We start from the raw sequence: 24825 nt of genomic DNA on the forward strand, positions 1-24825 counted from the left end.
AAACGCACATGAATTCATAGCAAATATTTATAAAAGGAGAACACAGTGAATTTTACAGTACACATAGCTCACATTCACACAAATGATGACACGCAATAATATAATTATTAGCTCACAAAGCTCTCATTAGCACAATCTCCAACACACACTGATACACACACTGTAGCTGTACACTGATACACACACTGTAGCTGTTATTCTCATACATATTAAAATAGCCAGTTCATATAACACAGCAGCACACAACAACAGAGTACTTGAAAATTAAACTAACAAAAAAGCATAGACACGTAATTGATTAATCATTCCAATCTCCAGCAATAACACTGCAGTGTGTTAATAATACTACCAAGTTTTTAGCATACGCTTTCAACAAGCAAACAGCACCAGAGCAAGCAACAGTGGCTACTAATTAATAAATAAAGGGAAAAATAATCAATAAACATGCATTTTCTCCATATAACTTATTTACAGTTTACATGCACACGCACTGTGCACAAACACAGGAAATCAGAACTTGATCACCGACATCATCGCACTTCTGTTTTTCACAGTTTACTGTACTTCTGCCACCATCTGGAATCATCATAAGTTCCTATTCACACTATATGTAATCCAGCCACGTGCATTGCTATGGTAACACGATATACCCTGTGCGTTACCACAGCAATGCGAGTTAAACCAGTAACGCACGTGGCATTAATGGGTTATTGGCCGGTGTGCCCCCTGTGCTAGTAACGATAAAATTGCCATGCACTTCCTGCGCATGGTAAGTCCCCTTACCGGACTTTGAGGCATCAGGCCCTTTATGTGCTATTTAAAAGTCATTAAAAAAATTTGGGAGACTTAGATAGGCAAGAGTGGAGTGAGGTTCCTTTACCCATAACAGATGTCAGCCAAGGCAGAGCAGCAGGATGTACATCACACCACTCGCATTGCAGCATCTTCCAACCATTAAGAGGGAAGTGCTAATTCTTTCATTTAAAAAAAAAATTGTGAATGGACTTCAGCAAAACTGGGGTCATTTTCAATAAGATGCCCAGAGTTTTAATTTGTAATGTATAAAACTTTGCAAGGAAGGAGGAAACTTATCTCCCAGAGAGAGAAAGTAATGGATTAGGCAAAAATATGTGCTGCCTGTCTAGCAGGGCCAAGCCTGCTTCATCAAGTACCGTATACAAAATACATAGCCTATAAATCTGTGATAGGAAACATTTTGGGAATGGAATTTTCCTAGAATGGGACTGAGAATCAAGAGACAAGCCTAGAAAATTCCCTCCTTGATCCTGTAGACTGGTTGTCTTCCTACTCACAAACAGAATCTTGTGAGTAGATTCACATATTGGCCCTTATTCAACTCACAACTCAAAACGTATCAATAAAATGCCTTTTAAGCCAGTGGCAAGCAATAAAATATTAATTTTGTACATTTCACCTACTTTTTGGTACTTTTTAAATTGCAGAGTGCTGAAAAGTTATTGTAAACAAAACATGAAAAAATATTTCCTAGGAGAAAACTTAGTAGAAAAATTAAACTGAATTAGGGCCAATATATCTACATCCCAACAAACTCAGAGGCCCGTACGCAATTCACGTTTTCTCTTTATTCTTTCTTTCTTTCTTCTTGAGTTTTCTCCAAGTGATATTTTCACACCTTAGAAATCAAATACCCTTTAAGCCACTAGCAAGCAAAAAATACTCAAAATAATTTTGACAGTAATTTTCACCTGCTTTTTTTCATATGGCCCTGAATGTCTTACACTTGGACCGGCTTTCCTATTTGTCTTCCCCTCAGACCCTTTTTATCTCTCTTCAGCTTCCATCCAGACACAGCCATATACTAAAAGTGCAGTATATGTATTAGGAAATCAGTCACGCTACACCTATACATTGATGTCTGTGCAGTGCTGACTCGGTAGAAATGATGGAGCAAATGCTGCGCCTGAAGCAAAGGAGAAAATCAAAAAAGACATCTTCAAGGGGTCATCAAAGGTAAGATGCCTCTTCTACGATTTCAAAGGGAACAAAAGCTTCTCTGCCACAATGCATTATTAAGATCTTGCCAGCAACGTCTGCCCAGCAGTTCATCCAGGTATTTAAGTTACGCTGGACCTATAAATTGCCACGGGAGATCTGAGCACTGTTTACTGTAATTGCGAGCTTGCTCTCACCTCCACTTTGTAGGATTCTGCCCAGCTGAATTTGCTTAAAATGTTAGAGTTTGATCACATTATATTTTAGTTCAAAACAGATGGCATGAAAAGGAATCCATCCAAGAGGAGGGAGAAATATAAACCCCCACCGCCCCATTCTTAAAAGGGATTCTGCTCATAAAGAGAGAGAAGTATGGAAGTAATTGAGGACCCAGATTAGCTCGCCTTTCATCTTCCAAAACATCCTGTCCCTAGAGATGAAATAGTGAGTGAGGATGATGGGAGCTTCACACACTGGAAATAGCGCCGTGGCACCATTTTACGGCAGTGATTCCTTGGACAGTGCAGTGGGATCCCAACTGTACTGCCAGAACATAGCATGAGGTATGTTTATTATCATTATTATTTTTTTAATCCTGGTAACATTTATCACAATGAATACGATGTGACGGGTCCAAAAACAAAAATGTAGCAGTTGCGTGAAATAAGGTTCAAGGAAAAAAAAACAGCTGCTAGCTAGTGCTGAATACCAACCTTGTAGTCCGTAAAATGATGTCAGCTCTGGATCCGCTTTACTTAGATTAACCAGTTTTGTGGTTATTAAAGCTGGACTCCAGGGTTGCAGTTCAAAATCCCTGGCTGGATATTGTACTGATAAAGGGCTCCGCCTCTGACATTGGAGACCAGGCCCTTCTTATTCAGTAAACCATTACCCATTCAGTAAGGAGTCCTTAGGCAAGACTCCCTAACTCTGCAGGGTGGCCTATTGAACACACACGCTGTTAGTGGCTGCAGCTCTCAAACGCTTTGAGTTCTAAAGGACAAAAGCGCTATACAAATGTTAGAATTATTAACCACTTGAGGACTATAGGCTCCCCCCCCCCCCCCCCCTATTAACCAGCTTATTTCTTTACAATTTAGGCCACTGCAGCTTTAAGGGCTCGCTGCAGGGCCATACAACCAAGCACACAAATGATTCACCCCCCTTTTCTGCCGACCAACAGAGCTTTCTGTTGGTGGGCTCTGATCCCTGCCGGCATGTTTGATTGTTTTTTTGTTAATTTATTTATTTTATAATACATTTTACTATCTTTTAATTATTTTTATATCCCTCCCCCCGCCAGCCAATCACAGCGATCAGCTCTCATAGGTATCAGCCTATGACAGCCGATCGCTTCTGTGCCTCCCAGGGGGACATCCATGTCACACGGCTGTCCCCAGATCGCAGCACTGTACAGTGTAAAACAGACGGTTTCGCCGTCTAACAGTCTCCAAGCAGCGATCGCCGCTCCGTCATTCAAGCAGACATGCGTGCGCATCTCCTGCAAAACCCGCCCCAGGACTTCACGCCAATTGGTGTTGAGCGGTCCTGGGGCTGCCGCTGCATTTACGCCAATCAGCATGGATCGGTCGGCAAGTAGTTAAAAATATATGTAACATGCACATCAGAGAGTGTGCCTTTTCCAGAAGGTTTAGGTATGTGGTTATAGGGTGACATCCCAGTCTGAAAACACATTACTAAACTAAGTGTAGACCACCATATCCAGAAGCCCCTGTATTACACAAAACCTTCTGCCTCTATGCAACATATACTGTACCGGAAACACTGGTTCTTTCATTACCATCTTTATTTATTAAAAACAAATTAGGATTAGCCTTTAATGCAATAGAACTGAAAAGGCGAGCACTGGGCCTGAATTAGTAACCCATTGGCAAGTGTGTGGACATCATCAGTGATCAGCTAAGACAGTGGAAACATGAGGTTCACAAGGTTTATTAGAAAGGATACTACAGGCTGCGGTTACCATTCATCACCATTAGGACGGTCCTCTTAATTGCAATCAGGGATTCTTCTTAGACTGGGTTCACAGTGGGACATTGCATTGCGTTCCCTGTATAACAGGAACACAATGCAGTGCAATACCATACCTCAACCCGTTATACCGCATTGCTACCTCCGCACTGTGAAGGGGTGCATTGCAGTGTGGTAAGCCGCATTACAAAGCAGGCGTTACAACGCAACGCAATGCACCACTGTGAAGAGGGACTTCATATTTTCATCATCATCAACAGGATTTTTTTCTTTTCTGTAAACAGCCTAACTTTTTGCACCTTTTTGAAACTTTTTTTTACAGTTTTATATAAAATTGATCATAAAGAGTTTTTCCATTTCTTATGAAGCATTAAATAATTACTTTTTTTATATATTTCTTTAAACAATTTTCAAAATTTGTAATAATAATCATCATCATTATCTCAAACTTTTGTTATGAAATAAAAATTACATGTATTATTATATATTATATATTTCTTTAAAAATAATAAAAAGCTGCTACACTTTCAAACACAAAAAAGAGTAAATGTAATTACTTTTGTGTAAAATTATTTCTAGTGCATTCTTGTGAACCAGAATAAATAAGGCAAAATGAAAATGTAATTAATTATGTGACATGATTTTGCCCCTCTAACGGCATATTAGGCCCTTTAGATTGAAAACAGGAGGAAAGATTGACATAAATATTAACATTAAAAAAATGCATGCATAGAACTAACTGTGGTGACACGGGGCCCTTATTCAATAAAAAATTCTCCCAAGTTTTCTCACAAGTGCCCTGAGTTTTCTCCAAGGAGACAGTTTTGCATTTTATGTAAAAAAATACTTTTTTTTGTAGATTAGAAGCAAAAACACATCATAAGACATCATGCTTACGTTAGCTAGTAGGCATTTTATTTTTAGGAAAAATGGGGAAGAAAATTAGTCTGGACAAGCATAGTGCTTGACATTGCTTGAAAAAGTGCATATGTATTGTTTACTTCTATGTATAGTACATTTTATATTTACATACATAATTGAATAAATAGATTTTTTTTATTTACATATTCAAACATGTGAGAACTAAGGAAAAAAATAACATTTTACTGACAAAATTTTTTTTAAACCGTAAACAAAAAAATCTGTTGTGTAATTTTGTAATCGATTTATAAAAAAGGAAAAATACATATGTATGGTCTAAAAAATAAAAAGTAATAATACATTTTGGGAAGCATTTCTCCTTCCTTTAGGCTGGTTTCACATTTGTGTAGAGTGCGGTTGTCCTGTGGCAGGAGAGCCTGGAGCAGGACGATCGCACAGCACAATTGCCCCATGCATATTACCCTGCTGCTGTGCCTACAGGGTAATATGTATAGCACCACCCCCACAGTGATGTTCCCTTTTGATGCTGGGTACACACTATGAGATTTTCTGGCCGATTTACTGTCAGATCGATTATTTCCAACATGTCCGATTTGCTTTCTGATCGATTTCCGAGCATTTTCCAATCGATTTTCGCTAACTTTAATAGGAAATCGGTAGGAAAATGCTCGGAAATCGATTAGAAAAAAAAATCAGACATGTTGGAAATAATCGATCTGACAGTAAATCGGCCAGAAAATCTCATAGTGTGTACCCAGCATAAGGCTAATTGTCCCAGGCCTTGTAAGGTTTTTTGCCTTCCCCTGGATCAACTGGGATATGTGCGGGTTCAGGATGGTGGGCTATTTTTTTCCACTTCTGATTGACCTTGATGGACTATGTAGATTTGTGGGTTTTTTAACCAAACTAACTGTTACTATGGTACTCCCTGCTGAACAGCAATTACGTTGCTGGATTACCGTCGCTCGGTGCATGCACGTAGATGCCCAAAACTTTGCATTTACTGCCCATTTGAACCAGCCTTAAAGAGAATCTAAAGCGAGAATAAATCTTGCTGCTTCTCTTATATATAGCAGGGGCATGTTTGCCCCTGCTAAAACGCCACTATACCGCCGCTGAACGGGGGTCCCTTACCCCCCAAATCCCCCCCTGCAAAATCCACAACCAACTTGGTCGTGGATTTTGCTGCTGCTGGAGGCAGAGCTAATGGCTGTAGCTCTGCCTCTCAGCGCGTCTATCAGGCGGCGGATCTCTGCCTCTCCCCGCCCCTCTCAATGAAGGAAGACTAAGAGGAGAGGGGCGGGGAGAGGCGGCGATCAGCGCTGACAGACGCGCTGAGAGGCAGGGCTATAGCCGTTAGCCCTGCCTCACCAGGAAGTGATCCCCACGCTGCACGGAGGGGATTTGGGGGGTAAGGAACCCCCGTTCAGCGGCGGTATAGCAGCGTTTTAGCAGGGGCAAACATGCCCCTGCTATATATAAGAGAATCAGCGAGATTTATTCTCGTTTCAGATTATCTTTAAATGAAGGTGAACAGGTCTGGAGGGGTGGGGAGGGGGAGTTAAGACAAAGGAAGGTATGAATAACTGTATAGTAAGTAATGAATTGGGAGAGTTTTTGCTTTTCACACAGCCAGCCATATTCTATACAATATTTTCATATTAAATATTACAATATGTCTAATTAACCACTTGACCAGTACAGGTGGTATTCCCTTATGGATCAGAGCAATTTTCACATTTTAGCACTCCTCCCATTCATTCACAAATAACTTTATCACTGTTTATCACACCAAAATGATCTATATATATATTTTTTTTTTGCTTCCTTTGTGTGGTACTTTTTGATAAGAATTATTTTATTCTGTATGCATTTTAACAGGAGTAATAACATAAAAATTTATAAAAATTATTATATCTCCGTTTTCAGCCATTATAGTTTTAAATTAAATAAGCTCCTGTGGATAAAACCCACACATTTTATTTACCCATTTGTGCCAGCTATTACAATGTTTAATTTATGTACCTAGTATAATGTATGGCGATAATATTTTATTTGGAAATCAAGGTGTATTTTTCTCAGTTTTGTTCATTTGCACTATATCACTAATTACAAGCCCTTATTTGCAAAAATTACAGTAATATACCCTTATGACATACATAATTAAAAAAGTTAAATCCCTAAGGTAACTATTTAAACTATTTACGTATTTTTTTAAAGGTCACTTTTTTAACAAATGATCTATTTTGCTAACTATGGAGAGGGGGTGAAGTAAGGGGTTAATCAGTATACTAACGGCTGTGACGAGAATGCACGCGGGAGCGCACACAAGCACGGGTGGCTAGCGATTGTGGCAAGGCACCTATATGTACAGTATGCCCTTGGAGCTAAGGTGAAGTCTCAAGGGGTGTAGATATATTGACGCCGGCACAAGAAGAGGTTAAAATCTATGGAAAAATTAAAGTCTTTTCGATAGATTTATGTGATTATTTTACTTATTGAACAATGATTAGGAAAAGCCATGTTTGCCTTGTTTGAATGAGGCAGGAACCTAGGGGTCAGATCTTGCAGATGATATCACTATGTAGATTTGTACTGCATTGAACAGCACATGCATGTAGTGATAGTGGTCATTCCACATATGCCTATTGTATTGTTTTGTTTGCTTTTCCAATTCCCCTTCTAAAAAGAAATTGTGAGTTCTCCATAGGCATCATGAGTGCATGCAACTAATGGGAACTGAGCAGGTGCTCTAATTTGCTCTACCAACCAGCCTCCCCCATACATTACCTGGGCCTAGATTTCATAAGATCTGCCAAGCTGCTGGAAAGAACTTGGAACAAGCATGCATTTATATTGACTTATACGTTGCCTTAAAAAGATCCAACAAGAATTTTACCAGCATGGAAATGATTGTTCTATTAGTATTAGAGGTACATTTTTTTTCCTAACCTCTACGTCTGTTGGGCTGGAAGTTCCAACTTAAAGAGAAACCGTAACTAACCAAGAATTGATCTTCATCCAAATAAGTAGCAGTAGGGTATTGTACCGTCTTAGCCATCAGTAAAAGCAAGAAGTTTTAAATCAGGATGATACCATCCAAATAAGTATTTGACACCCCCTTTCCCATGAGAAATCTATTCCTTTTCTTAAACGGATCATCAGGGGGCTCTGTATGGCTGATATTGTGGTGAAACCCCTCCCACAGTGTGATGCCAGTGCCTTACAGCAGTGAGGTACTGACATCACACTGTGGGAGCCTTGTTGCATTGTGGGAAATAACAGCTGTTTCCACCTGCCAAAAAAGCAAGCAGCATCTCCTTCCAGTGACATCGCCTACCAGCAGTAAAAATTTCACCATGTAATAAATGTCAGAATGTAAATCAGGGAGAAGAAAACTTTCACAATGGACAAACACTAGACTAAATCATTGATACATAATTATTGTAAAAAATAAGCACTTTTTTAATACATTTTTTCACTGGAGTTCCTCTTTAAGTTTGTCTATTGTGCCATCTGCATGAAAGTGATCAAATTCTTCTTTATAATTTTCTCCTTAGTCTAAGACTATGGTTGAGCTCATGTAATTGTATGTCACTTTTGCTTCCTGTTCTCACTAAGACAGAAACCTGCTATCATATATGTTCATGACAAGCCAATCAAAGACTTAATTATCCGTCACATGCTCTTCCATGTCCATTACCACAGGTGTTTGCATTGATGGACAGCATGGTGGCGTAGTGGTTAGCTCTCTAACCTGGCATCACTGGGTCCCTGGATTGAATCCCAGTCAGGGCACTATCTGCATGGCGCTTGTTCTCCCCTGTATCTGTGTGGGTTTCCTGTGGGCACTCTGGTTTCCTCCCACATCCCAAAAACATACAGGTAAGTTAATTGGTTCCCCTCCAAAAGAAATTGGCCCTAGACGACATACATACACTACATGATACATACGTAGACAAATGACTATGGTAGGGATTAGATCGTGAGCCCCTCTGAGGGACAGCTTAATGCGCAGCAGAGGGTGATGTGTATACAGTTGATCCTCTGGGCATCGGAAGTGTCAGACACGTCTTCAGCTTCTCTTGGGTTTCAGCAACATCAGCAATTTCCCAAAGACCCAGACAGGAAAAATACCGACTAACAGCTTGTACAATTAGCTAGCTGACTTGGGGGTTGATTCACTTTGTTGGACAATATCCCCGCACTTTGGCCCAATAGGCTGCCTGTCAAGTGACAGGCAGCCTATTGGGCCAATCAGGATCTCATCCTACAAAGTAACTGGACCTGACAGGATCCATGGTGAAACAATTGGAGCGGCCATTAGTTTTGGGGGAAGCGTGAGTAAGTTAGTAGTGCATGATACAGAAGTAGCGTACCTACCTTGAAAATTTTACTTGCGCTGCTATGCTAAGCTGTGCTGCTTGAGCAGTGTAGCTTAGTGAATCAACCCCTACTGATTTGTATGTGAGCCAGATGTAGCCATCAAAAGAGCCACATCTGGCTCCCAAGCCATAGGTTCCCTACCCCTGGCCTAGAGGTTCCATAATGTCCTACGTGCGCTCATCTTCCCTGTAGCAAAAGATATTTTGTTGACATCATCATCAGGGTCATGTGAATTTGCCTTATAAGCATCCTTTTGTAATACATGAAGCTTAGACATGCAGTATATTATTATGTACTGTAATACAACACTGCAGCAGACACAATACAGGCAAACCACCTTGCAAATTGCCTTTGCTTCTCTGTTTTTGAATCCTTATCCAATAATCTGCTGCATAATCCTAACAGTAAAATCTTTGTTTCTATTGTGGTTTCTGTAAATGCTGCTTTATGATTCACGATGATTACTAAATTGTTGCAGTGATTGATGTGTTCCTTCCTCTGTTTTAAGCCTAGAACCAAATCCGGGCAGTTTATATCCTGTGTAACTTGCACAACTGGAGCTAGATCTGCGTGGGACATTAACCATGACCTATGAAGAATGCATAAGGATGAAACAGGAAATATAGAGCCTTCAGAAATGGCATTTCAGGCGTCCGACACAATCTGTGTAGAAGATTGTACGGTCCGTCTTCTACTTACAAAAACAGGTTTTGTTTCGGAAGATTGTTTGTAAGTTGAATTTTTGTTTGTAAGTTGAGTCCTTTGTTAAACATGGTGAAGTGTGGATTAATGATTTACTTTCGAACAACACTGGATTTGGACTTATAGTATAAACTGTGTTTTTGTGTTGTTTTTCAACATGTTTTAAACTACTTATAGAAGTTCATAGAATACTATAACATTTAACAACAAAAAATATGTACCAGTAATAAAAAAAACAGTATTGTATATTTTGTATATAAAGACAACTTTGTTTGTATCTCTGAAACGTTGTAACTCTAGTGGTTTGTAAGTAAAGAACTTTCTCATGAATTCAATAAATTACAAAAAAAAATTAATGTAATGAATGATCTTTTCATTTGAAGTCTACATTTGGTAAAGGTTTGCTCTGACCTAATCCCTTCCTGCATTAACTACTAGAAACTTTCTCTGATATCAACTGCAATCATTCAGGTTCAACCTACCATAAATAAATATTTGAAAGTAAGACACATCCCTGTCAGTTTGAGTTTATTTATTCTCCTGACCTAGAGAACAGTTGAGCACCCAGGTGATTCAGCAAGTTATGGCTCAAGTGGGCAATATTACCGAATCAGCTAAAAATAGCACTAATAGATTTGGGCGCGGCTATATTTCTAATGTTAATTATCGTTTTTGTAAATTTACACTCAATTTTGCATATGTTTGGGCGCAAGTGCCTAAAATCGATATTTTGCGTACATCGATAAAGTAAACTCGGTAATATTCGTAATTTTGTTGTGGAATCGATAATAACGGTAATTTAAAGTTTATGATGATATATCAGAACGAATATCATAACGCTAAATAAAGAAAAACGATGTGAGTCATAACGATAACTTAAAAAGTCTATTGGTGTTATAACGGTATAACGGGGGTGGTTAGGGTTAGGCACCACCAGGGGGTGGTTAGGGTTAGACACTACCAGGGGAGTTTTAAGGTTAGGCACCACCAGGGGGGTGGTTAGGGTTAGGCACCACTAGGGGGGTCTAGGGGTTAGGGATAGGTACAGGGAGGGTTCTGTGTCAGAGTAGGGTTAGGTATACTTAGGGTTAGCCAACACCATGGGGAGTTAGGGTTAGGCACCACCATAGGGGAGGTTAGGGTTAGGCACCACCAAGGGAGGGTTCTGTGTGAGAGTAGGGTTAGGTTAAGCTGTGTTGTTGAATTACATTACGATATTTATTAACATTATTATGTTTTCATTTTCAACTCACATCTGTTTTAAAACTGTAATAATAATAATCAGAATTATCGATTTTACATTACAAATACCGTTAAATTACCGTTATTTTAAAATTACGATATTTTTCTTTTCCCGATATATCGCGCCTAAATTTGACCACGACTTTTTTAAATGTGAGCAATATTACAGTTCAACAGTGTGCTGACCAGGAAGCTGTCATGGGGTCATTACCATTTTTAAAATGGAGGACGAGAATTCCATTGATCACAGTGGACAAACAGGACACAGGAGAGGAGAAAGAGATCGATGAGTAAACAATGTGGGAGGTAAGTATGACCTGTTTATGTTTATTTTCATTTTCAGTTCAGGTTTACTTTAAATGTTTTGTATGATCAGTATACTGTTGAGAAAATGCTTTTTTTTTTTTTTTTTTTTAAGTATAGCCGTGGTTGAGAATAGAACCAGACCATCATGTATACAAACTCACAAGTTTTGTTTTATTTTTTAGTTTCTTCCTGTTTTATGAGCAGACCACTATGTAAAGCAGGCAGACTGATAATAAAAATAACCATAATTTTGGCTACAGCTTTGTAAGACCTTGGTGAAACGAATGGCGTAGGTATGTAACAGTCAGACTGCATCAACTCTGATCGCCTGCATTTTCTGGTTGTCAAAAATTTTCAAGACTTTTTTTGGTATAAAAGGCCTCATGCCTCTATAGATATGGCAGATATGTTGTTTTGTATAATTGCCAAGATAAGGAACCTCTGGAAGTTCTTTGTAAACTGTTCTTTTTATACTTAGCCAGCCTCACATGTGTTTCTTTTTCAAAGCAATTGGAGCTGAAAACAGAAGCAGATAAAAACGGAACAATAGCTGAGCTGTTGCCCATGGCAACCAATCAGACTGCTTGTACCACTGAAAGATGAAACCTGATGAGTTGCTATCACTCGACTGTTTCAATTTTGTAACTCTAATTTCTACTAATATATATTAAAGTGCTAAGCCTCATGCACAAGCTTATTAAATCTGTTTTGTTTCATGCATAGATCTCATACTACATCATAGTATTGTCCTTTATACGAGCCTAGAGATAAAAAGCTCAAGCCAACCTGTTGTATTGCTCTCTGTTGTATTTGCTGTATACATGTTCATCAGATCACCACTCAGTTGTCTCTTTCCAAGCTAAATACTGTAAGTCCAGTTTGCCCAACCTTTCTTGGTAAGTAATCCCATCCCTTTATAGCCAAGGATGCCTTTCTATGCAAGGAAAGCATCCAAGCCCTCTTAAATTAAAATGCAGATACAGTAAAACCTTGGATTGAGAATAATTTGGTTTAAGTGTGCTTTGGCAATACAAGCAAACATTTTTGTGAAATTTTGACTTGCTATACAAGCAATGTCTTGATATACAAACAAAAAAAAAGTATACACGTCATCACAGCTGAGCTGATAGTTCTTCTCTGTTTGGCGCTACAGGATTGTACTTAATTGAACTTAATCTGAGTGTAGAGACTATATAGTTACATAGTTATTTGGGTTGAAAAAAAGACAAACGTCCATCAATTTCAACCAGAAAGTAAAGTACACCACCAGCCTGCTCCCTCACATATCCCTGTTGATCCAGAGGAAGGCGAAAAACCCTTACAAGGCATTGTCCAATTAGCCCCAAAAGGGAAAATAATTCCTTCCTGACTCCAGGTGACAATCAGATAATATCCCTGGATCAACACCACCAGACATTACCTAGTAAGTATAGCCATGGATGTGTTTCAATGCAAGGAAAGCATCTAAGCCCCCTTTAAACGCAGATATAGAATTTGCCATAACTACTTCCTGTGGCAATGCATTCCACATTTTAATCACTCTGACTGTTTGGGATAGCAACAGAGGCTGGGCTGTATAGGCAGATCCAGCCTCTGTATGCAGATAACATTCTTTAAACACACCTTGTGTTCTCTTTAAGAACCCTTTCCTAAATAAATGGCTAAAACGTTTTTCCTCCATGAGCAGATCATGTCCCCTAGTACTTTGCAAAAGCCTAGGGGCAAAAAGCTCATCTGCCAAGCTTTTATATTGCCCTGAAAACGTATTTATACATGTTAATTAGATCTCCTCTAAGGCGTCTTTTCTCCAGACTAAATAAACCCAGTTTATCTAACCTCTCTTGGTAAGTGAAACCTTCCATCCCTCGTATCAATTGTGTTACTTGTCTCTGCATCTGCTCTAAAACTGCACTATCTTTCCTTTAATGTGGTGTCCGGAACTGAATTCCATATTCCAGATTTGGCCTTACTAGAGAGTTAAACATGGGTAATATTATGCTAGAATCCCGAGTTTTTATTTCCCTTTTAATGCATCCCAAAATTGTATTTGCTTTAGCTGCAGCGGCTTGGCATTGAATACGATTATTTAACTTGTTGTCGATGAGTACTCCTAAGTCCTTCTCCAAGTTTGATGTCCCCATCTGTATCATGTTTATTTTGTATGGTGCTAGACCATTGGTATGACCAAAATGCATGACTTTACATTTTTCAACATTTAATTTTATCTGCCATTTATGTGCCCATATAGCCATCCTATCCAGATCCTGTTGCAATATGTCACTATCCTCCTGAGAGTTGATGATTCTGATTTTGCATCATCTGCAAAAATAGCAACATTGCTTTCTACCTCATCTACTAGGTCATTAATGAATACATTTAAGAGCACTGTATCCAGCACTGACCCCTGTGGGACCCCACTGCTAACAGTCACCCATTTTGAATAAGATCCATTGACCACAACTCTTTGTTTTCTGTCCATTACCCATGCACACAGACTCTTCCCCAGTCCTTGCATCCTCAACTTTTGCATCAGACTTTTGTGGGGAACAGTGTGCATAGTCCAAGTATATCACAGCTACAGCATTCCCAATATCCACATTAGCGTTCACTACCTCATAAAACCTGAGCATGTTAGTCAAACAGAACCTGTCCTTAGTACACCTATACTGATGCTGAGAAATAAGTTTATTTTCTGCTATGAAGCCTTGTATAGTATCTCTTAGTAACTCCTCAAATAGTTTGCACACAACTGACATTAAGCCTTCAGGTCTATAATTTCCCGGATCTGATTTTTTGCCCTTCTTAAATAATGGGAAAACGTGGGCTGTATGCCAATCTATTGGAACTCTGCCAGTTGAAAGAGAGTCACAAGGGCAAAAAATCTGATCCAGGAAATTATAGACCTGTAAGTTTAACATCAGTTGTATGCAAACTATTTGAGGGGTTACAAAGAGATACTATACATGACTTCATAGTAGAAAATAATCTTATTTCTCAGCATCAACATGGGTTTACTAAAGACAGGTCCTGTTTGACTAACATGCTCAGCTTTTATGAGGTAGTGAATGCTAATATGGATATTGGGAATGCTGTAGATGTGATATACTTGGACTTTGCAAAGGCCTTCGACACTGTTCCCCACAAAAGTCTGGTGCAAAAGTTGAGGATGCAAGGACTGGGGAAGAGTCTGTGTTCATGGATAGGGAACTGGCTAATGGACAGAAAACAAAGAGTTGTGGTCAATGGATCGTACTCAAAATGGGAGACTGTTAGCAGTGGGGTCCCACAGGGGTCTGTTCTGGGTCCAGTGCTTTTCAATTTATTTATTAATGACCTAGTAGATGCAGTAGTGAGCAATGTTGCTATTTTTGCAGATGATACAAAATTGTGCAGAATCATCAACTCTCAGGAAGATAGTGTCATATTGCAACAGGATCTGGATAGGATGGCTATATGGGCACATACATGGCAGATGAAATTCAATGTTGACAAATGTAAGGTCATGCATTTTGGACGTACTAATGGTCTAGCACCATACAAAATAAATGGGATACAGTTGGGGACATCAAACTTGGAGAAGGACTTAGGAGTACTCATTGACAACAAGTTAAATAATCGTACTCAATGCCAAGCAGCTGCAGCTAAAGCTAACAAAATTTTGGGATGCATTAAAAGGGAAATAAAAACTCGAGATGCTAGCATAATATTGCCCCTGTTTAACTCTCTAGTAAGGCCACATCTGGAATATGGAATTCAGTTCTGGGCACCACATTACAAAAAAGATATTGCAGTTTTAGAGCAGGTGCAGAGACGAGCAACAAAATTGATGCGTGGGATGGAAGGTCTCACTTATCGAGAAAGGTTAGATAAACTGGGTTTATTTAGTCTAGAGAAAAGACGCCTTAGAGGGGATCTAATTAACATGTATAAATACATCAGAGGGCAATATAATACCTTGGCGGATGAGCTTTTTGTCCCTAGGCCTTCTCAAAGGACTAGAGGACATGATCTGCGCATGGAGGAAAAACGTTTTAGCCATTTATTTAGGAAAGGGTTCTTTACAGTTAGAGTGATTAAGATGTGGAATGCATTGCCACAGGAAGTCGTTATGGCAAACTCTATACCTGCATTTAAAGGGGGCTTAGATGCTTTCCTTGCGTTGAAAGACATCCATGGCTACAATTGCTAGGTAATGCCTAATGATGTTGATCCAGGGATTTTATCTGATTGCCATCTGGAGTCGGGAAGGAATTTTTCCCTTTAGGGGCTAATTGGACCATGCCTTGTAAGGGTTTTTTTCGCCTTCCTCTGGATCAACAGGGATATGTGAGGGAGCGGGCTGGTGTTGTACTTTATACTGGTTGAACTCGATGGACGTATGTCTTTTTTCAACCAAAATAACTATGTAACTATGTAACAAAAGAAAAAATAAAGGGGTTTATTGATAACTGAGCTTAATTCCCTTAGGACCCGAGGATGTATGCCATCCGGGCCAGGTGTCTTGTCTATTTTTAGTTTATTTAGTCTTGCCTTCACTTCATCCGGCGTTAAGTATTTAATATTACAATTGGTAGATTGAGACCCATGCACAGTCACATTTCCATGAAATCCTCAAAAGTAACTGTCAATGGATACGTTCCTTGTTAAAGCCTTACAAAAAAAAAAGGTTGGTGCGAGCCAACAGATGGCAATGATTCTGTTAGTTACAGTAAACGTCTTGTTTACATTTTTATTTTATACTATTTTACTATAACTGTTTTTGGATTGTGGAACAAATCAACTGGGTTTCCATTAATCCTTATGGGGAAATTCGCTTTGATATACTGTAAGAGTGCTTTGGATTACAAGCATGTTTCCGGAACAAATTATGCTCACAAACCAAGGTTCCACTGTACATAATTTGCTATAAGCTACTTCCTGAGGTAAGACATTTTTAGATTTTAACCACTCTTACTGTGAAGGACCTCTCTCTAAATATATGGCAAAAACGAGTTCCTCCATACTCAGATCATGTCTCCCTGTCAGTTACTCTAGGGCAGGGGTCTCAAACTCAATTTACCTGGGGGCCGCAGGAGGCAAAGTCAGGATGAGGCTGGGCTGCATAAGGAATTTCACAATCGCGGCACATCGCCGCCTCTGCCCGCCCCTCTCACTCTTCACAGAGAGGGGCGGGGAGAGGCGGCGATCCGTGCTGCGATTGACATCAGGAGGGGCAGAGCTGAAGCTGAAAGCTCTGCCCCTTCCAGGAAATTCCGGCAAATTGCCCCCCGGGTGATTTGGGGGCTCTGCAGCCCTCGTTTAGTGGCGGGGATGCGGTGGATTACTTGGGAGCACTGAAGCGAACTATAAGGAAGCTTTTGCCGGCGAGGGCCACAAAATATTGTATCGAGGGCCGCAAATGGCCCGCGGGCCGCGAGTTTGAGACCCCTGCTCTAGGGACAAAACACGAATCTGCCAAGTTTTTGTATTGCCCTGTGATGCATTTATACATGTTAATCAGTTCCCCTCTCAGTTGCCTTTTTACCAAGCTAAATAAGCCCAGTCTTCCAACCTTTCTTGGTGAAGGCCTGAACCCATCACACTATTTTTTTAGTGATAAGCAATCGTTTCCACAATCTCACGATGTGGGTACAAACGCCGCAATCACACAAACGCTGTTTAGCAACATGCTGTGATAACGATCATCACAACAGATCGGATCATTAAGATCCTTGACTACTCTGCGCAATCTGCAATCGCTTGACTTCCCGTTCGTGCCCATCGTGTGCCATCGTGTGACGTTGCGTGTACCCACTGGCTGGAAGATGGACCATGGAGCGTTCGTCATCAGGGGGACATCCCTGGATCCATCTTCTTTTATGTGGTGGTGAGTATTTAGCTTAAGTGAGATCTTCCATCCATCTGATTAATTTACTTGCCTGTCTTTGTATCTGTTCTAGTACGCCAATGCCCTTCTTATAGTGCAGTGCCCAAAACTGTATCCCATACTCCAGATGTGGCCTCACATGTGATTTATACAGAGGGAGTAGTATACTAGCATATCATGATTTTCCTTCTAATTACTTTATACGCACCCCAGGATTGTACTTACTGCTTGGCATTACATACGGTTGCTTAACTTGCTACCAGCCATTTTTCTCAAGTCCTTCTCCAAGTCTGATGTTTCCAGCTGTATGCCATTTACAACAGATCCTGTTGTAAAATATCACTTTCCTGCTTAGTTTTGATCATTCTGCATAATTTTGTATCATCTTCAAGCAGCAGATAATTATATGAGACAGTGTAAAAAGCTTTTGCAAAGTCCAAGTGTACTACATTTATTGCTGTCCCAAAATCTAAATTGACATTCACCACTTCATAAAGACTGAGCATATTTGTCAGATAAGACCTGTCTTTACTAAACCCATGAAAATTCTGCAAGACTTTGTAGAACCTTTTGCAGCTATTGGAACATTTTGTGGAAACAATGTAGAGAGAAAAGCTGAAACACCTGACCTCGAAGTAAACATGGAGATAACATAATTTCTACCTCCTGGGGAAAAAACTATGATTGAGCAACCAGGAAGACACTGACCTGACTGAGACAAGGAGTCAGCAAGTGCAGATACAGCATGCAAATGTAGCACTTGCCAGAAGATCACCAAAATGTCAGTGTGGTGAGTTGCAGACCATGGATACGCTACAGGTGTTTTTGTGGCTACACATGTTAAAGGTGTGAAGATCATTATGTCCTCATTTGTTTTAAGATGGTCTCCCATGCTGTGAGGGTTACCAAGGAGAGCAAGAGTACGGTTGTGAGCAGTAAGGGGGCCCAATCAAAATTTTGCTGGAGTCCCTGTGATATGTAGTTACGCCACTGGCTGTGGCAAATAAAATTGCAGCTGATAGATGGTGGTATAACATGACAGAAGAAGAATGTGTAAAAGCTCTTTGCATTACCTTTACCTATTTGGCTAATAATTTACCTTTATTTCTGGTCCTAGTGGATAAAATACATATTTAAATAGTATAGAGAGAAGAATCAGGAGAAATAGCAATTTTTCGGCAATACATACTAGGCCCAAGTCAGAACCTTGGCTTTTTATTCCAACACATTCTTTTAAGCACAATAAAAATCTTGTTTCTTTACAAGAGAAGAGTAATCTGTTCTATAACACTCACTTGCCATCTACCTAGACTGCACCGTACAAGCTTTGGCTCAGTGCTATATGGAGTCTGGCTCTGAAAGGGTCTCCACACCCCCAATTTCCTAAAATTCTTTGTGTCCTGGCTGTCTTTTTTTATAACGGAAAATGTTGGATCTAATTGACAAGCCTTTAAAAAAAGTAAAAAAAAAATCTGGCAGAGTATTTTAAGGGAAAATAACTAAGCTTAACATCAAAAAGAAGTACCCGGGGATTTAACATGAATACGAGGGTGTGGGGGGCGGGAGAGCAGAAGGATGATGACAAGCATACCACTATTTCAGCCATTCAGTTTAGTGATGGGAAATTCTTTTTCATATCTTTGAAGTGAGTAAAGTGATAGAGCTACAGGAGTAACTGATTCCTATGGTCTCATTTTATCTTGCAAATGACCACCTATTGATTGTACAGTAGAATCCCGGTTACCTGAAACTAATCTAACCCAACTAACCAGCAGTCTCAACCAACCAGCACAAATTGCCAGCAGTACCCACAGAGGTGAAGGGCAACTTCTTGGGCTGTTTGTGAGCTCTGATGTGTTTAACCTTCCTGGCGGTAAGCCCGAGCTGAGCTCGGGCTATGCCGCCAGAAGGCACCGCTCAGGCCCCGCTGGGCCGATTTGCATAATTTTTATTTTGCTACACGCAGCTAGCACTTTGCTCGCTGCGTGTGCAATCCGATCGCCGACGCTACCCGCCGTTCCGCCGCTATCCGTCGCGACGCAGCCGCCCCCCCCCCCCCCAGACCCCGTGCGCTGCCTGGCCAATCAGTGCCAGGCAGCACTGAGGGGTGGATCGGAGTCCCCTTTGACGTCACGTCGTCGAGGACGTCGGAGACGTCATCCCGCCCGTCGCCATGGCGACGGGGGAAGCCCTCCAGGAGATCCTGTTCTTTAAGGGGCTATCATGTAGCGAGACCTTGTCTCGCTACATGAAAAAAAAAATGGCTGTGCTGCCCCCTGGCGGATTTTAATAAACCGCCAGGAGGGTTAAAGACTGGTTTCCACGGTTCCTCCAAGGTTAATATACGTTCAATTACTGTATTTTAACATTAATACAGAGTTCATGGGGTATGTATATAGAATGGAATACAGCGCTCTATTAGCTCTGCCTTTTTTTTTAACACTGAGGCCCAATATGCAATTCACTTTTTCTCCTGAGTTTTCTACTAGGAGATATTTTTTCATCTTCAGTTTAAAAAAAAAACTATTTAGCACTTTGCCATGGAAAAAGTACTAAAAAGAAAGTGAAAAAGTACTGTCCAAATTATTTTGAGTTTTCGTTTGCTTGCTGGTGGTTTAAAAGGCATTTTATTTAGAAGTTGTGAAAATATCACCTGGGAGAAAACTCAGGTGAAAAAGTCGATTGCATATGGCCCTGAGTCTCAAGCAACCAGAAATCAAAGTTATCTGGCATCATCCAATCCCCATTGGTGCTCGATGACCCAAACTCTACTGTATTTGTTTCCCAAAAGCAGTGTTGCCCCAAAATTTTAACTTTGAAAATGGCATTTTTGATTTTGAGAAAGATTTTGTGAAAATGCATTGTATTTTCACAAAAATTTGCAAAAAAGCAAAAAAATTAAATAAAAATAAAAATCATTTTTAACTGCAAAATTGTGAAACCCCGTTTACTTTAGAGCAAAAAACATGAAAAATCATTCATTTTTAGCACGAAAATTCACGCAAAAATGGGAAAAAATGTACAAAATTATTTTCTATTACATTTTTGCTCAAAAATTCTACATTAGCAGGAAAATCTCCTGATCTCCCAGAGTCCTCTGTGGCAGAAGACTGTATGACATCATAGCCTAGGCTAAACATCACTAGTAGGGCCGGCGGAGTTACATATCAAAACCTGGGTATCCTGAATCATTTATTTACATCCTGATAGAGATAATGATTGAAGGGGGTGAATAGATGCAGTGACCAATAATTTATTATAAAGCATGGACTTATATCATTAATAATCATCTACAGTTCCAGACCTTTGTTCTGAAGAGCACAGTGGAAAACTCAAGATCAATATTTGTGTATTTGATAGATTGAACCAAAATAATAAAAGTCTGCCTGAAATCAACTCATACCATTGACACGTGTACGGCCTTTAGATTGAGGGAGTGGGAATGTTTTATAATTATATTAAAAATAAGTCTGTTTGTTGCTACATTAGGCTTTGGTGTAGACATCTTGGTAGAAATGAGCATAGAGATGCTGGTGTCATTATATAAAGCTGGCCTAATGTATGTATGATCCCAAAACAAAGGCTAGTGTTATTTCTGCCCTCACCATACACCATACAAGATTTTATATTTCTTTTCAATTCAAAAATTACAATCAACTTTTCTGATTGATTGTAACATTTGAAAAATCTCACCAATACCAATATAACACACGTTTAACATTTTTCCCAATAATGAAAAAAATTATTGAATACTAAATGAAGAAATTGGCAATCTACCCTACACTATTACATTTTCACAAAAAAATGATCAGAAAAATGCACCACTCTCAATCTACTTTTATAAAAAAAAGTGGGAATTCATTCAGTCTTCTTGAACGAATAATAAAAAAAAAGCTTTTGATTTTTAGGTACAACCAATTGCTTTTTTTTTTTCAAATTGCTGTACAATAGAATCATTTTATTGTATCACTAGTCTCCCTAAGCCCGTTTAAAAACGGGCTCTAGGTAGATTGATTACCACCGCCACTCAGCGCGCGCACCCGCCTGCCACGCGCACACCCGGCCGCCCTGCTCCCTGGCCCGACGGCTGTCTCTACTGCGCACATGCGCAGTACAAAAAGCTTTGGACGGACAGACAGGGAAAGTGGATGACGCAGGGACAGTTAGGTTTTATTATATAGGATGTGTAGCCACCTTAAAGTGAACCTAAAGCCGGGGGAAAAAAATGATATTAACTCACCTGGGGCTTCCCTCAGCCGATCGGTGCCCTCGCAGCCCTGCTCTGACACTCCAGGACCCGCCGGCGAGCACTTCCGGTTTGGCCGTCACCGGCCGACAGGCATGGGAACGCGAGTGATTGTTCGCGTTCCCAGCCTGTATATCGCCCCCTATGCTGCTATTGCGGCCTCCTGGCCAGGAGGCGCTGGGTCCCTGGTTCAAATTCCCAGCCAGGTCAACATCTGCAAGGAGTTTGTATGTTCTCACCATGTCTTTGTGGGATTTCTCTGGGCACTCCAGTTTCCTCCCACATCCCAAAAACATTCAGTTAATTGGCTTCCCCCTAAAAATTGGGCCTAGACTACGATACATACACTATACAATACACACATAGACATATGACTATGGGAGGGATTAGATTGTGAGCTTCACTGAGGGACAGTTAGTGATAAGGCTATATTCTCTGTACTGCGCTGCGTAAGATGTCGGCGCAATATAAATATTAAATAATAATAATATCATAACAATCAATAGTACATTTTACTTTACTGTCGGCAGGTCAGTTTAGATATGAATTCTGAGTGATTATTAGGGGCATGGTAACTAAGCGGATATCTCTCTCTGCGCACAGCTAACATCCCAAGTTTGAGTCTGGACCAGAACACTATCTGCATGGAGCTTGTATGTTCTCCTTGTGTCTGCACTCGTTTTCTCAGATGATGTTGGTTTCTTCCACATGCCAAAAACATACAGGTAAGTTAAAGAGGCACTCTAGTGACATATAATAGAATTCAGTAAATTATTCACGATACACACTTTTACAGTAATTTTCCTGGTTTCAGCATCAGCAACCACTCCTTTATCTACATAGTATTGCTGTATATTGGTATGTAACCGCATCCTCTCAGGCCTGGTGCACACCAAAAACCGCTAGCAGATCCGCAAAATGCTAGCAGATTTTGAAACGCTTTTTCTTATTTTTATGCAGTGTTTCAGCTAGCATTTTGCGGTTTTGGCTAGCGGTTTTTGTGTAGCAGAATTTAAATATTGTTACAGTAAAGCTGTTACTGAACAGCTTCTGTAACAAAAACGCCTGCAAAACCGCTCTGCACTGCCGTTTTTCAGAGCGGTTTGCATTTTTCCTATACTTTACATTGGAGGCAGAAACGCCTCCGCAATCCAAAATCTGCAGCAGCCCCGGAGTATGCGTTTCTGCAAAACGCCTCCTGCTCTGGTGTGCACCACCCCATTGAAATACATTACCCTAGCGTTTCCACGTCCGCAATCGGATCTGAAAGCGCGACCGAACTGCTCTGGTGTGCACTAGGCCTTAGTGATGCTTAGCATAAGTTGTTTAACTATGCATAATTTTTCTTTTATTATTATTATTATTATTCAGTATTTATATAGCGCCGACATCTTCCGCACGGCTGTACAGAGTATATAGTCTAGTCACTAACTGTCCCTCAGAGGAGCTTACAATCTAATCCCTACCATAGTCCTATGTCTATGTATGTATCATGTAGTGTATGTATTGTAGTCTAGGGCCAAATTAGGAGGAAGCCAAAAAACGTAGCTGTATGTTTTTGGAATGTGGAAGGAAACCAGAGTGCCTGGAGGAAACCCACGTAGACACGGGGAGAACATACAAACTCCTTGCAGATGTTGACCTGGCTAGGATTCAAACCAGCGACCCAGCGCTGCAAGGAAAGAGCGTTAACCACTACGCCACCATGCTGCTCCTTTCAGAGCATTCTGGGAGACCAGGCATTATTTTTACTGGCTTCAGAATTCTCAGAAACAGACATTCCTCAGAGCTGCATCTGACAGGACTAAGGATGTTGCCACCTCTGATATATTTTTAGAATGTACAGTAAATCAGGGAGAGAAAATATTTTACAATGGGCTAACACTGACTAAAACATTTATAAATGAATCCTTGTTATAAAGGGGTTAATGAGCTTTGCACATCCTCCTTGCAGTCTGTACTGTCTGAATATCCAGAATCGTGTGACTTTTGTCCTGAAAGCACGGGAAATCAGGAAGTGAGATTAAAAGAAAATTTGCCGTATTTTTGGCTACATAACTCCGCATAGGAAATAAGTTTTCTTTGTATGCAGACTGGCCTTAATCAAAGGAAAACTGTCCAGGCTGCATTATGTTTGCATGTTTCATTTAAAGGGCCATGGTAACATGACACCGGTACTGAAAACTGAGTCTGAAATTGTTCTGCTATCAAGAAACCCATTGTATTAAAGTTAATTTTCACTTTACCATCCTTAAAGAGAACCCAAGGCGGGTATTTGAAATCTTAAGAGACCACAGAAGCATGTCCTGTGCATAATGACATGCCTCTGGGTCTCGCCTAGCGATAGTCTCCTTGTAACTAGCCATCTATTTACCTTCCGTATGTCATTCAATGCGCGCTCCCCCGCCTCTGTCCCCGCCGCTGCCCGCCTCCTGTGAGCTTCCTCCAATCAGAAACTAAGCCGCCACCTGTGAGATACATCCTGGGTCGTGGCTTAGCTTCCGATTGAAGGAAGTTCACAGGAGGCGGGCAGCAACAGGGACAGAGGCGGGGGAGCACGCTTTGATTGACATACAGAAGGTAAATAGACGGCTAGCGACAAGCAGATTGTCGCTAGCTAGGCGCTTTTTACAGGGGGGCACAAGAGATCCGAGGGGGGGGGGAGGCGACAATAGCGAGACACAGAGGCATGTCATTATGCACAGGACATGCCTCTGTGGTCTCTTAAGATTTCAAATACCAGCCTCGGGTTCTCTTTAAGTGTAAGAAAAAAAAATCATCCATTTATAAAACATAACAATGAAAAGGTCTTCAGACTGCCCTGTTTGCAGTACTTCTCTCCAGAGGCTGTTGTGAACTGCGCTGTGCATGAATTACCATTACCATCAACTTAGTATAATTTAAAGCAGACTTTTAATAATGGGATGAATCATTTTTGGTAATTTTTTCATTGTGTTTTAACCAAAATGGTTTGATCTTCTCCATATACCTTTGTTCTCCCTTCTTCCTGTACTTATTTGTTATTAAATTATAGACAGCAAAGGTTAACATTCAACATTAAACACAGATATATTTAGTATGTCTCTGATGTATGAGGACAAAAAAAACCCCAACTTAATAATGATAATTTTGATTAACTCAATTTTCTTTTCCTTAAAGTGGTCTGAAACTCTGACATAACATTCAATAAAAGTGTGTTTTTCTACTTTGTATTATTCATACAGTTATC

At 40.2% G+C, this 24825-nt stretch overlaps 1 protein-coding gene and 1 long non-coding RNA gene across 2 annotated transcripts in view; one reads left to right on the forward strand and one right to left on the reverse strand.

The window, feature by feature from the left end:
- LOC137545741 (twist-related protein 2-like) overlaps positions 1-24825 on the reverse strand; it is an 88407-nt gene that overhangs the window by 22396 nt on the left and 41186 nt on the right. The gene's annotated exons all lie outside the window — the stretch shown is intronic.
- LOC137545742 (uncharacterized) lies at positions 2268-9982 on the forward strand. Its single transcript, XR_011026086.1, has 3 exons — positions 2268-2537; positions 8557-8733; positions 9743-9982. It is a non-coding gene; the product is annotated as an uncharacterized lncRNA (long non-coding RNA).

Source organism: Hyperolius riggenbachi, chromosome 2 (genome assembly GCF_040937935.1).
Source record: "Hyperolius riggenbachi isolate aHypRig1 chromosome 2, aHypRig1.pri, whole genome shotgun sequence".
Classification (NCBI taxonomy): Eukaryota; Metazoa; Chordata; class Amphibia; order Anura; family Hyperoliidae; genus Hyperolius; species Hyperolius riggenbachi.